The 13,664-nt window shown below is 40.5% G+C and overlaps 1 long non-coding RNA gene across 1 annotated transcript in view; it reads right to left on the bottom strand.

Annotated features, from left to right (window-relative positions):
- Nucleotides 1–243: 243 nt before the first annotated feature.
- Nucleotides 244–13,664, bottom strand: part of LOC115460241 — a 35,207-nt gene continuing 21,786 nt past the window's right edge. Inside the window, exon 3 of the long non-coding RNA XR_003940428.1 lies at nt 244–572. This is a non-coding gene — a long non-coding RNA (uncharacterized LOC115460241). The remainder of the gene's footprint in view (nt 573–13,664) is intronic.

Genomic DNA, 13,664 nt, shown 5'->3' on the forward strand with positions numbered 1-13,664 from the left:
CGTGGATTACTGCGCTGATTTTAATGTGGCAGTAATTTGCAAGCTCACTGTTTATAGCATGCTGTATTTCTGTAGCATTACTTTCTTGGTAGTGCAGGCTCTACTCCAAGGTTTTCTGTATGGGCCCCTCAGAAAGGAACTGAATTCCTCAAAGCAAACAGCACTCCCAGTCATCCCTCCCAGCATACTAATTAATACAATAAAAACACAGAGTCCTGATTTTGATGAACAATATCAACTGTATTTTATAACAAACTAACTCAAGTCCTAACAACAGTAACATCCATGTAATAAATGAACCTCTCTACACTTCTTTCCCTTCTCTCAGCACTTGCACAACCCAGCTGGCACTAGCCAGCAACAGGCTATCTTTAGTTTCCCAAGGATTCCAAGTGCTCCTGTGGGCCACCATCATGAATTTGTCCATCTTCACATCCCCATTGGGGAGTTCCTGCACCAATCGGGAATCCAAGTCCAGCTTTGCCGCTTCCATCTTCCCCCAATATGTTGACTCCAATCAACAGCATACAGTTCCAGACAACCTAGCTTCTGGGGATTTCTGATTTCCACCACTTCAACAAGATAAAGCATACAAGAAACAATAGAATCAAGAATGGGAAGAAGGGATGCAAAGCACAGGAAAGGAAAGGATCAGTGCTCAAGGACTCACTCAGCCGGGGATATATGAAACCAGAAATGGGACTGCAACATATCATCATCCATGGCAATCAGTCTACCCTTGTCCCTCATAAAAAGACATGAGGAAGCCAAGAAAGAAGAGTGTTCCTACCCTCACTCCACTCCCCTGGTGCACCTGCTGGTAGGCCTCTTACTAAGCATGGGAAGGGAGGGGGCAATGGAGAGGTCTACAGGCCAGGAGGATACATCTGGGCCTGTTGCCAGGTTTAATGTAGCAAGTCTGGAATGCACTCGTTCTACCTACGCGCACCAGAAAATAAAATATATTTTTCAGAAGCGTGTAGTGGACGCGCCAAAATTGAAATTACCGCAAGGGCCATGCGGTAACCGGGCGATAACTCCAATTTGGCACATGTTGGGCGCACATAGGCGCCTACACAGCTTAGTAAAAGGGGCCCTTAATCTAATCTGAGAGATCGGTAGTGCTTTACATTTTGCTGTTCATCAGCACTGTCAAGAAGCTCAGTTTTTGCTCATTTAAAATGGCATTTTCTCAATTTTTTCACATTTTCCCCAGGATGCTCTATAGTGTGACTTAAGTTGTGCGCGCAAATCCGGTTGCATTCCAGATTTGCACGTGCAGCTTAATCAGTTAACAAGCCAATCAGCGCCGATAATTGCCAATTAACAAACAATTATTGACACTAAATGGCATTAATTAGAATTTACGCACAGAACTTTCTAAGCGTATTCTGTAACTTGATGCACACAAGTAGTATAAGTAGAATGAGATGGTGGTAAAATAACACATTTTAATGGTGGCCTGTGTTGATAACTACCCCCTTAATTTTCCTGGAACAGCTGGGTCTAACCACAGTACTAAATTCTGAAAACACTTGGTGTTGGCTTCATTCCTGTGGAAAACTAAGAAGAATTTCTAGCAAAATACTTATTTGCTGCTTCATGCAAATAGAAATAATCTTACCCTATTTTTTGAAAACAATGAAATGGCCCCACACATCATAAGAGTTGCTGAATAGATCCCTTGCACAGGGGCTTTTACTTCAACCCCAAATCTCCAACACTATTTTCTTTGTTGTAAATTATGTATAAGTCTCATTGTCACTTTCTGGATATGTAAAGTTAATCTGCTGACATCTGTTAAATCTGGAACAAAGTGGAGGAAGCACACAGAGCATGCTCACTGTATGATGTCAGCATAAGGTGAGAGGCATGAAGCAATTAACATGCATAAAATTTGCACACTTAAAAAGGTTGTAGTGTACATACAATGCAGGTGGAATGAATGAATAAGTGAAATGAGCATAAAAAGGAGTAGATTATATCACGCCAAAAAAATCGATGCCTCTTTTGGTGATGTCACAGGAAGTGACATTGTAGTCACACCCCTTTTTCAAGATGGTAGCCACCACGTTATGCATCATGTCACTTCATATTTCCACTACTAGCCACCATCTTGGATGGTGTCATGTGATAGGAAATGATGTCAAAAAACCCCAACATAGGATAAGATTATTTCCATTTGCAAGAAGCAGCAAATAACTATTTTGCCAGAAATTCTTCTTAGTTTTGCACAGGGATGAATCCAACCCCAAGTGTTTTCAGAATTTAGTACTGTGGTTAGACCCAGCTGTTCCAGGAAAATTAAGGGGGGTAGTTGTCAACATGGGCCACCATTAAAATGAGACCTAGTTACTAATAACTGAGGTTAACAGTAAAACAACACATCTTAAGGGTAGCCCACACTGATAACTTCCCTCCTAAATATGTTAGAGCAGGGCTTCTCAACCCTCTCCTGGAGGCACACCTAGCCAATCAGGTTTTCAGGATTACCACAATGAATACACAAGATAAATTTGCATACAGTGGACACTTTGTGTGCAAATTTAGTTCATGCATATTCATTGTGGTGATTCTGACAACCTGACTGGCTAGGTCTGCTTCCAGGAGAGGATTGAGAAGCACTGTGTTAGAATATGTGCTAGAACAAGGACACAATAATTGCTATTGTTGACACAATAATAGAAATAGCTGCAGGGCACATTTCTTCTCTAGAATTATGGGCTTGAGGATTCAAATGAGAGTTTGATAGTAAATACAGTAAACAACTCAAGGCCCCCACTTCCCTCCTGTTTGTGTTTAATAGAAAAGCTGAGAACCCAAACCCATAAATACCTGTCAGCCCTTTCTTTATTACCTTACTAAAAGGCATGAATTTGCTCTACATGTTCTCTCAGTACCTTTCACAGTAATTAGTTTCTCTGTTGTTTAGAAAAGAGACAAAGTCATTTGTTTTTCAGACTTAATATAGGTGACAGATTTTAAATAATCATATTTCAGACACTGAGGATCTGAATAACATCTAGTGACATCTGTTTGATGCCAAGTAGCTACTTTTTTGTCCAATTTACTATTGACAACTGAAGAGCGGACCCGTGGGAACTCAACATCTCCTGTCTGTTGATGTCTTTGGATAATTATGTTTCTCCAATTAAAACAATACCACAACCTGCAGATAATTTTTCATCTTTAATCTATTCAGAAAAGAAGAAGTGCTTAAAGTGCTAGCTCTATTTATTCCTATTTTATTTGTCCATTTAACTGTCACCCTTACCCAAAGTGCCTTCTAAAACATAATAGCCTATACACTTAGAAAGCAGTGATACAGATAAAAGAATGAGGTGACAGAGTATTGTTATAACATTAAAGACGGGGAGGGCAAGTCTAGAATATTGAAGCTGAGTTTGTTCCAGAGGAAAAACAGAGTAACATGGGAGAATACCATAAGAGATAGTTATTGAGATAATCAAAGATGGTGAAAATACAAATTAGCAAAAAATAATGACAATCAGATAAGGAAGAGCAGAACTATGAATATAGCTGAAAGTATGGATTTTTTATTTTTATTTTATTTTTTTGTTAGATTTGTACCCCGCACTTTCCCACTCATGGCAGGCTCAATGCGGCTTACATGGGGCAATGGAGGGTTAAGTGACTTGCCCAGAGTCCCACTAGCAACATTCCATGTAGAAGTCGGCCCTTGCAGATCACCAGTGTAGCCGCGCAGGCTTCTGCTTCTGTGAGTCTGACGTCCTGCACGTACGTGCAGGACGTCAGACTCACAGAAACAGAAGCCTGCGCAGCCTTCTACATGAAATGTTGCTAGTGGAATAGCAACATTCCATGTAGAATCTCCAATAGTAGCAACATTCCATGTAGAATCTCCAATAGTATCTATTTTATTTTTGTTACATTTGTACCCCACACTTTCCCACTCATGGCAGGCTCAATGCGGCTTACATGGGGCAATGGAGGGTTAAGTGACTTGCCCAGGGCTAGCAATGTTTAACCCAAACCAAAGCAGAACAGCATTCAGAAAATGGAAGAAAGCTCCAACAGAAGATAATAGAAAACAGCATAAAGAATGGCAAGTCAAAGAACTGATAAGGAAGATTGCATTGGAGGCAAAAACATATAATAAAATCATTTTTAGGTATATTAGAAGCAAGAAGATGGTAAAAGAATTGGTTGGACTGCTAGATGACTATAAGGGTAAAAGGGGCACTCAGGGAAGACAATAGCATAGCAGAGAGACTAAATTAATTCTTTGCTTCAGTCTTCACCAAGAAAGATGTGGGGGAGATACCTCTGGCATTCAATGCTGATGAATCAGAGAAACTGAAATAAATCTCTGAAAATCTGGAAGATATAATGGGGCAAATTGATAAAGGGTAGCAAGTCACTGAAATTGATAAAGAGAATGGAACACCTCCCTCATGAAGAGAGGCTAAACAGGCCATGGCTTTTCAGCTTACAGAAAAGATCACTGAGAGGGGATATGTGAGAAATGTATCAAATCAGCAGATGGGTAGAACAGCTAAATAAGGAACCACTGTTTAACCTTTCAAACAACACAGCAAAACAGGACACTCCATTAATCTAATGACCAGTAGATTAAAGACAGATTGTAGAAGGTATTTTTTTTTAATTCAGCTCATAATTATGCTTTGAATTCTGTTGTCAGAGGAAACAGTCAAGGCAACCAATATAGTGGGGCTTCAAAAGAGGTTTGGACATTTCCTGAAAGAAAAGTTCAGAAAATTTATAATCCTGGAAAGCCATTGCTTATCCCTGGAAATGAGCTGTAGGAAATTCAGATAATCACGAAACAACCAAGTGTCCCGATTATGACTAGATAGATCTGGTTTGGCTGGAGTAGGCTTTGATGAAAATTAAACCAGTGCCAGGCAGATTTATATGTAGATCAAGTATGCATATGGTATCTCTTGTTGAGCAGACTGCATGGATCATGCGGGTGTTTATCTGCCGTCATCATCTATTATGTAAACGTGCGATTTAAATTTTTTTTTTTTTTTACCACAGACACAAAACAGGAGTCATCTCTTTATACACATACACTAAGCCTTGGAACACAAAAGGAAGATTTATATTGATGTGGCTGAATCCAGACAAGCCCTTCACCCTGTTGCCTGTACCTCTGCACTCAGAATGTAGTGATGTCATGGAGACAGCTATGTTCAGTTAAGGTTTGGTTCTGGCAGAAGCTGGGCTAATGTAAGGTGGAAGGAAGGGGCGAGGTAGAGAATATTGTGGTGCTTCATGTCTCTGAGAGGAAATCTCAGGAACTGGAATCTCAAACTAGCCAAATACCTCCAGCCATGTTTATCTCCTAAAAATAAGAAAAGGTTTGGCTTAGCCCCACATCAGTCTACCTTTGAGCAGGGCCATTGTCACTGAATGATTGTTTGTTAAGTATTTGTAAAATCTACTTAAACAAATTGTAGAAAAACCCATCACTGTGAAAAGAAAGAAAAATACTGAGCATGATATACTAGTACATTTCTATTCCAGTAGAATGAAATTGCGAGAGACAGAAGACATATTACTCTAGAAATTCTCTCACCTCCCACATAAGGAATGGAATGCCAAGGACTTTCACAAAGAGTATCATGTATTATTTATCTCCTCCTGATAACACTGTTCTTACACTCAATAAATGTTTTGTTATAGTAAAATATGAGCTCTCCAGTCACCAGTACTTAGAGGCCTATTTATTAAAACACATTAAACATGCACAGAAACATTGTAACTTGCATGACTGCCATATTGTTAAACGCACAGCAATAATGCACACAAAAACTGCATTACCAAGCATGCTGAATGTTAAAACTTTTACTCTACTCATTCCTCCGGATTCTATATATCGCGCCAAAAGGTGTACGTTGAATTTTGGGTGTGCACCCAAGATGCATGTGGAAGTAAATTGATTAACACGTTCTTAACTAGCAATGATTGTGTACTAACACCTAATTAATGCAATATATTGACTTTGATTGACAGTTGCGCATGCATCTTGTTGCGTACTAGTCTATAAAGATCTGTGTGCAACTTTTATAGTGCGTATCTGAAAAGGGGATGTTGCAGGAATGTGTTGGAGGCACTCTCAAAAGTTGCATGTGGAATTATAGAATTAGACTGATCTAATTCTAAGGGGCCCTTTTACAGAGCGGCGGTAAGCCAACATGGGCTTACCGCTTGCTCTTTCGGGACTGCCACCGGCGGTAGTCCCGCCTGAGCACACGCCATTTCCGAGGGAAAAAGAAACCCCCCCAGAAATGACTTGCGTGGCACTAACCTGGCGGTAATCTTACTGCAGGGTTAGCACGGGAGCCCTTATCGCCACCTTAATGGGTGGTGGTAAGGGCTCCTCATTGCATGGCCATGCGGGAAGAGTTCTCTCACAGTATGGCCATGTGAGCTGGGGGCTTTTTTTTACCCGCTGTGGTAAAAAGGGCCTTGGCACACGGGAAACACAGCCCATGCCACCAGTGCAGGGCCCTTTTCCCCACAAAGAGCTCCTAAGTTAGGTGCTGGCATTTACACCTGCTTTTAGAAGGCACAAGTCCTGTTCCTAAGCACAATTTATAGAATCTCGCTTAGCACCAATTTGGGGGGGAGGCATGGAATTCTGAGCACCATTTACTGAATTTTCTCCATTGGGGACAATTCTGTAAGTGGGCATCCCAATGCCACATGGTAGGAGCCTATTCTTTAATGGCATCTGGACATCCATATTCCATTATAAAATACTAGCGTAACCCAGTGTTTGCACACCTCACATTTACATGCCTGCAATTACACCAGTCACAGACTTGGTGTAACTGAAGGTTCGTTACATGTGGCAGGGATCCAGGTCATTTAGAGTATTCTGTAACTTACTGTGGGACCCTTTTAGAAAGCGGTGGTAGGGCTACTGAGCGTATAGCGTGCACCAAATCGATACTATCACCCAGTCAGCATGCCTACCAGGTGGTAACTTTGAAGTTGGCATACGCTGTTTCCCATGGTAAAAAATATTTTTCTTTTTTCTACTGCGGGGGGCATTCCTGGTGATAATCGGCAGCGTGGCCACATTGGCGCAAGCTGCATGAAAGCGGCACGTGTAGTGCATGAGTCCTTACCACTAGGTCAATGGGTGGCGGTAAGGGCTCAGGCAGTAAATAGCTGTGCACTACTTTTAATTCTAGCGCACGGCCACTTACTGCCAACCAGCCACAGCAAAAAATGGCCCAGTGCGAGCCCAAAACATGAGCCCACACTAACGCAGGCCACGTTTAACCATGGCTTAGTAAAAGGACCCCTGTATTCTGTAAGTTATGTGTATAAGTGGGAGCCCCACCGATGTATATACCTCCTCCACCCATGTATATACCTTCTTGTATTTCTGTGATATGCCACTTACATGCGTTATTTCAAAATAGTGTGTAGGCACCCTGCTGGTATTTCCGCAGGTAAGTGGACACTTACATTTTTGAACATACTGGAACATCCATGAGATGAGGATATGGAAGTTTCCCCTGAAGCAACTTAAGTGAAACAGAGCATTCGTGTTGGGATGCTAGCAGCAACTTCATTTTCCATGAATGTTCAACATTCACAGGTAAGTTTATTATTGGCTGGATACTGAAGGATTGTTATTTAAGATGTTCCAGATAAAGTGGTGAAGTATGAACTGCTAAATTTTCCTCCTTTTTGAAAAGAAAAGAATCTGTTCCAATTTCCAGTTTTGTATTTTTAAGTGGAGTTTTTTTTTTTTTAGACTGATGATGAGAACATGCCATTCTGAGAAAATGTTTTTGATTGGTAATTTAAATGTCTTTTTTTTCTCCACTTATTTATTTATTTTTTTAAATTTTGGTATGTTTTTGAGTTCCTTTAATTTTGGAAAGTGTATTTAAAGTAGGGTTTATAATTATTGAGCTCTACATAATACTTGGGCTTGATATTTTTGATTTTCAGTGCTGTGAAATGCATGAATGTGGGCACCTAGTTTATAGAACTTGCCTTATAGGGGTAATTCTATAATGTAGAAACTAACATTTACACACCAATTATGTGCATAAACTATTAGAATACTTTCATATATGTGTGTCTGTATGTACATACGCTAGTGAATGCCAGATATGCACTTACGCACTATTCTGTAACTACACATACATTCCATAGGGGCCCTTTTATTAACCTGTGGTAGAAAGGGCCCTGGGCTAGCAACAGGGGTCATTTTTGCCATGTGCTGAGGCCCTTTTTACCGCAGCGTTTACAAAGGCTGAAAAAAGACATGGACATGAGGTAAAATTGCTCTTACCACATGGCCATGCGGGGGGTGGGGTGGGGTGGGGGAGCAGTTACCACCACCCACTGAGGTGGTAGTAAGGGTTCCAGTGCTAACCTAGCGGTAACCAGGCAGCTCACAGCGCTGCCTGATTACCACCGGGTAACCCCTCTGCAGAAATAGTTTATGAATATTTCTGCTAGCATCACAAATGCCACGCGCTGGGGGTGGAACTACCACCAGCACCCACATTGGTGGTAGCTCCAGATTGGTGCACGATAAGCCCCGCCTGTTAGTATTAATATGGGTTAGTAAATAGACACAGCAATAGAATTTGGAGGAAATATAAGCAGTGTTGGGCAGTAATATATTACTTTTAAAAGTTACAAGTAATTGTAACCAGTGGCAGCCCTATCATTAGGCCAACTGAGGCAGGGGCCTCAGGCAGCACTAATTATGGAGCGGCATCTTTCACCCTTCCTTCCTCAACTCCCCTTCACAGCCTACCTTCTTTTTTTGTTTTTCAAAAGTCAGTGGTGGCAGCGATCTCCATTCTCTACATGCTGCCGTGCCGCTGGCACCGGCATCTCCTCTGTCCTGTGGCCTGCTTCTCTGACATAACTTCCTGTTTCCTTGGAGGCGAGCTACAGTACAGAGAATATGCTGATGCCGGTGTAAGTGCAGCATATGGGGATTGCTGCCACTGCCAAGGTTTGAAAACAGCATCCATAAAAAAGAAGGTAGGCTCGGGGGGGAGATGCTAGATCACGGCTGGAGGGACAGGAAGGAATTGGCGGGGGGGAGGGGCACAATGCTAGGGGACCGGGGTGCCATTTCATCCCTGCCTCAGGTGGCAGATTGCCTTGGGCCACCCCTGATTGTAATGATTACTTTCGTGCAAATGTAATGAAATAACTTTAGACAAAAAGAAGCAGGTGTTCCCCCGAACAATAAAACAAAGAAAAACAAATATGCTTATTCACAGTTGTTTTTTTCACAGCGTATTGTTACATGAGTCATCTTTATTTTATCATCACGTTTTTCTCACATTTAACAGCAACATGCTGTCACTTTGCCATTATTCTATTTTTCAAAATCACGTTGGTCACACGGTTACCTACAGCTGTTGTTCCTCTGAATGTTTTGTCTGTGTCACACTGTTTTTGCAGTTACCAAACTATTCCGGTGTATTAATATTCCTTTGGCACACTGTTTTTCTACCATCACAGTGCTTATAGTTAAATAAGACATTACCATGCTGCCATTATGTTTTAAAGATATTGCCATTATGCCATCATCTGGCATTTAACATCATTGGTCTTATATGCCATTAGTGTTCCTAATATTATTGATGCCATTAGATAATTGTCATTTTCTAGGGATGACTGCACTATTTGATTCTGATGGTGGCTTTTCTTAAATACTACTTCACTACTATGTTTTTTTTCCAGTCATTATGAATGTCACTACTTTACTTCCCCCCCCCCCCCCACCCCAGTTTACAAAGCCGAGCTAGCAGCTGCAGGAGTAATGCTGACACAGCCTATTCACTTTGAATGGGCTGTGTTGGCATTGCTGTGCAGCTTTGTAAACAGGGGGTTTAGTTTTTTCATTTTCCGTTATTTTGACTTATTATCTAGTTTTGTAACATTACATTTTTGGTATCATTTTTGTCAGTGCTGCGTCTTTTATTACTTTGACCATTATAGTCTCTCCCATGTTTTCACCTCACAAAAATGCTGATTTGTTGGATATTTAGATGTTTTGTCTTATCAACTTTAATTGATCAACTTTGATTGGTATGTTAATTTTTCTTTCTCATTTATATTTATTATTCATTTAGATACCTGTGTGAAGCCATTATTTAGGACCATTTTAATCATTCATATTTTTAATTTCTTAAAGTTATTGGTTATTATGAATATGTATCTGTTTTAACATGTTTTTAATGTTATTATTTATTTTTTATGGATATAATAGCCTATTAATCAGTTTATCTATCTATTTATTATTTATCAGTTCATTTAGGGACCCTTTTACCAAGCTGTGGTAAGAGGGGCCCTGCAGTGGCATCAGTGCCTGCATTTGCTGTGTGCCAAGGCCACTTTTACCGGCACATTTTTTAAAATAGGAAGTGGCTGTGAACTATTTACAAAATAGCCATGTGACCATTTCTTGGGGGAGCCCTTACTGCCTCCTCCTAAGCTAACCTGGCAGTATGCGGCGCTGCCCAATTACTGCCAGGTAAACCCCTGGCGATAAAAATAAAAATATTTCTGGTTGCGCCGGTGTTGTAAACGGGCCCCTTATTTCCTTGTTAACTTCCTACTTTTTATTTTTTATCATTTACATTGTACATATGTTGTGCTATTTTACAGAAATGAATCGACTCCTGAAGCAAGCGCATGTGGCGCCGAAATGCAGGACTGCGTTGAGACTTTGTTGTTCATGCACAAAGTTGATTAACTATTAATAAACAGTTGGAACTTCATGAAATAACTTTAATCATTACTTTTTCCCACTAATGAGTAATCTAATGTCTCATTACTTTATCTAGAATCACAGTAACTTAATATTACTTTTATTAAACAAGTAAATAGTAAGTGCAATATATTACTTTTACAAAGTAACTTGGGCAACACTGAATATAACTGACAAAGGACTTTCCTGCTGTCACTTCTTGTTTTTCCTTTCATGTCTGCCTCATAATCTGTGGTTTCACAAATTGCTTGTGATTAGTTCCTCCTGTATCATCTCAATAGTAAAGCAAAGAAACAAAAACAAATCAACTTTAGCCCTAAACATATTACACCAGTTTTTCTTAAGCCTTATTGGCTGCCAGTGGCCCAGTGGATAACTTAAAATTGCCTGTTTTCCTTTTTTCAAAAGCATGCATGGGCTGGCCCCAGTTTATATTTGTGTGAGAGTCCAGCAGTATGGGAACCCCAGTTTTGTATGTTCTTCTTAGAATATCCTTTTAGGTAGGCCTAGTGTGGGCCCAAACTGAAGCCTAGAGATGTATGGATCCAAATCTTTGGAATTTGCCTCCTCCTCAGGCACAAGAGGTAATTGGGCTTTTGATAGTTTGTGAAACCCTGGCTATTCATACCAGCTTTTGGTGTTTGATGGCTTTCCATTATGTTTTAATGTATTTTTCCCAGTCTGTGAGATTTTATAACTGTTTCCTGCTGCAAGAGCAGTTTGTTTGCAGGAGGCTATTAAATATAATCAAATAAATACATACATAAATAAATTGGACTCAGTTTTGGAAAGCCTTATTCACATGTGAACCAGAACCTAGAAAGTAATCTGCCAGCTGTTATACGTCTTCCTAATACAGGTATCCTTGAACAAGGGATTACAACTGCAGAGAGGAGAAAGGAGATGTTGATCTCCCATCAGAAGGTACTAGAAAAAGAAAGCTTCCAAAAGGGGGTAATTGGAAAAATGATAAATAAGAAGTCAATATTGGAAGCGGTGTGGTAGGTGAACGTACTCTGCACTGGTAATTTTACTGCTTCACATCAGCTCTGGCAGCCTCTACCCCCAGTAGCAGCAGGAAAGAAAAAGTAGTTCCTTACAGTATCATCTCTCCTGTGCAGCAATTTCCTTTCATAAGAACATAAGCGTGCTATACTGGGACAGACCGAAGGTCCATCAGGTCCAGTATCATGTTTCCAACAGTGGCCAATCCAGGTCACAAGTACCTGGCAAAATACCAAAATAGTAAAACAGATTTTATGCTGCTTATCCCAGGAATATGTAGTGAATTTTCTCAAGTCCATCTTAATAATGACTTATGAACTTGATTTGTAGGAACTTGCCCAACTGTTTTTTAAAACTCTGTTAAGCTAACTGCTTTTACCACATTCTCTGGTAATGAATTCCAGAGTTTAATTACATGTTGAGTGAAGGAATATTTTCTCTGATTTGTTTTAAATTTACTACTAAGTAGCTTAGTCCTTATATGTTTGGAAAGAGTAAACAAGCGATTCACATCTACCCATTCCACTCCATTCAGTATTTTTGGGCCTCTATCATAATTCCCCTCAGCTGTATTTTCTCCCAGCTGAAGAACCCTAGCCTCCTTAGGCTTTCCTCATAGAGAAGTCATCCCATCCCCTTTCTCATTTTTGTCACCCTTCTCTGTGCATTTTCTAATTCTGCTATATTTTGTTTGAGATGCAGTGACCAAAATTGCACACAGTATTCGAGGTGTGGTTGCACCATAGAGCAACACAAAGGCATTATAATGTTATCACTTTTGTTTTCCATTCCTTTCCTAATAATTTCCAACATTCTATTTGCTTTCTTACCACCACTACACACTGAGCAGAGGGTTTCCACTTATCACCAACTGTGACTCCCAGTGTGGAACCTTGCATCTCATCGCTATAGTTTGGGTTCCTCTTTCCTACATGCACCACTTTGTAGTTGCTCACATTAAGGGGTCCTTTTACTAAACTGCGGTAAAAAGTGACTTGCGATAGTGTGGCGTGGGTTTTAGGCCTTTTAAAAATTTTGCCTGAAAGTGGACATGGCAAAATCAAAATTGCCGTGCGTCCATTTTGGGTGTCTGACTTTACCACCAGCCATAGATTAATCAGTAAGGAATCTGCGCAGTAACGACCTACGTGCATCAGATGACACTTCGCGTGCATCCGATACGCATGGCAGAAAATAAAAAATATTTTTCAGATGTGCATAGTGGACACGCACCAAAAATGAAATTACTGCAAGAGGCACGCGGTAGTCGGGCAGTTAAGTTCATTTTGGCGCTCATTGGGTGCACGTAGAGCCTTACACAGCTTAGTAAAAGGGGTCCTCAATGTCATGCCCACTGAATATTTCCAGTTAGTGCCTAGGAGATACTGGCTAGAGGCCACATTTGACCATTTAAAGCTGATATATCTTTAGCCGGTTTAAATTTAACTGGTTCTTTTTGAATATTGACTTAACCAGTTAACTTTAAGCCAGCTAAAAATAAACCACATATTCAATGCCTGTCACCGGAAATAGCTCGGCATTAAATATCCAGGCTGAGCGCCGACTGTGGGAGTTAGCTGGGCTCCTGCCCATGGTGTGAATATTGGCCCCTATGGACGAAGTAGAGAGGCCCTAATTAAATTTCTAGCCTCCCAAATGGTTTAAGGGCCTATAAATCAAAGATCAGTCCAGGGGTGGGTGGCAGGGAATTAGAGTCTAAACTTAGGTTTCCTGTGGCTATTAGCTATGCCTTAAAATAGTCCCTTTAAATGATAGCTTATGAAACTGTAACAGAGACTTTAAATGCTAAAAAAACAAAAAAAAAACCAAATGAATCCTTAAACTGCCTGTGCTAAGTCAGCTGGGTAATTTAAAATAAAGCCAC

The sequence above is a fragment of the Microcaecilia unicolor genome, chromosome 1, assembly GCF_901765095.1.
Source record: "Microcaecilia unicolor chromosome 1, aMicUni1.1, whole genome shotgun sequence".
NCBI classification, from domain to species: Eukaryota; Metazoa; Chordata; class Amphibia; order Gymnophiona; family Siphonopidae; genus Microcaecilia; species Microcaecilia unicolor.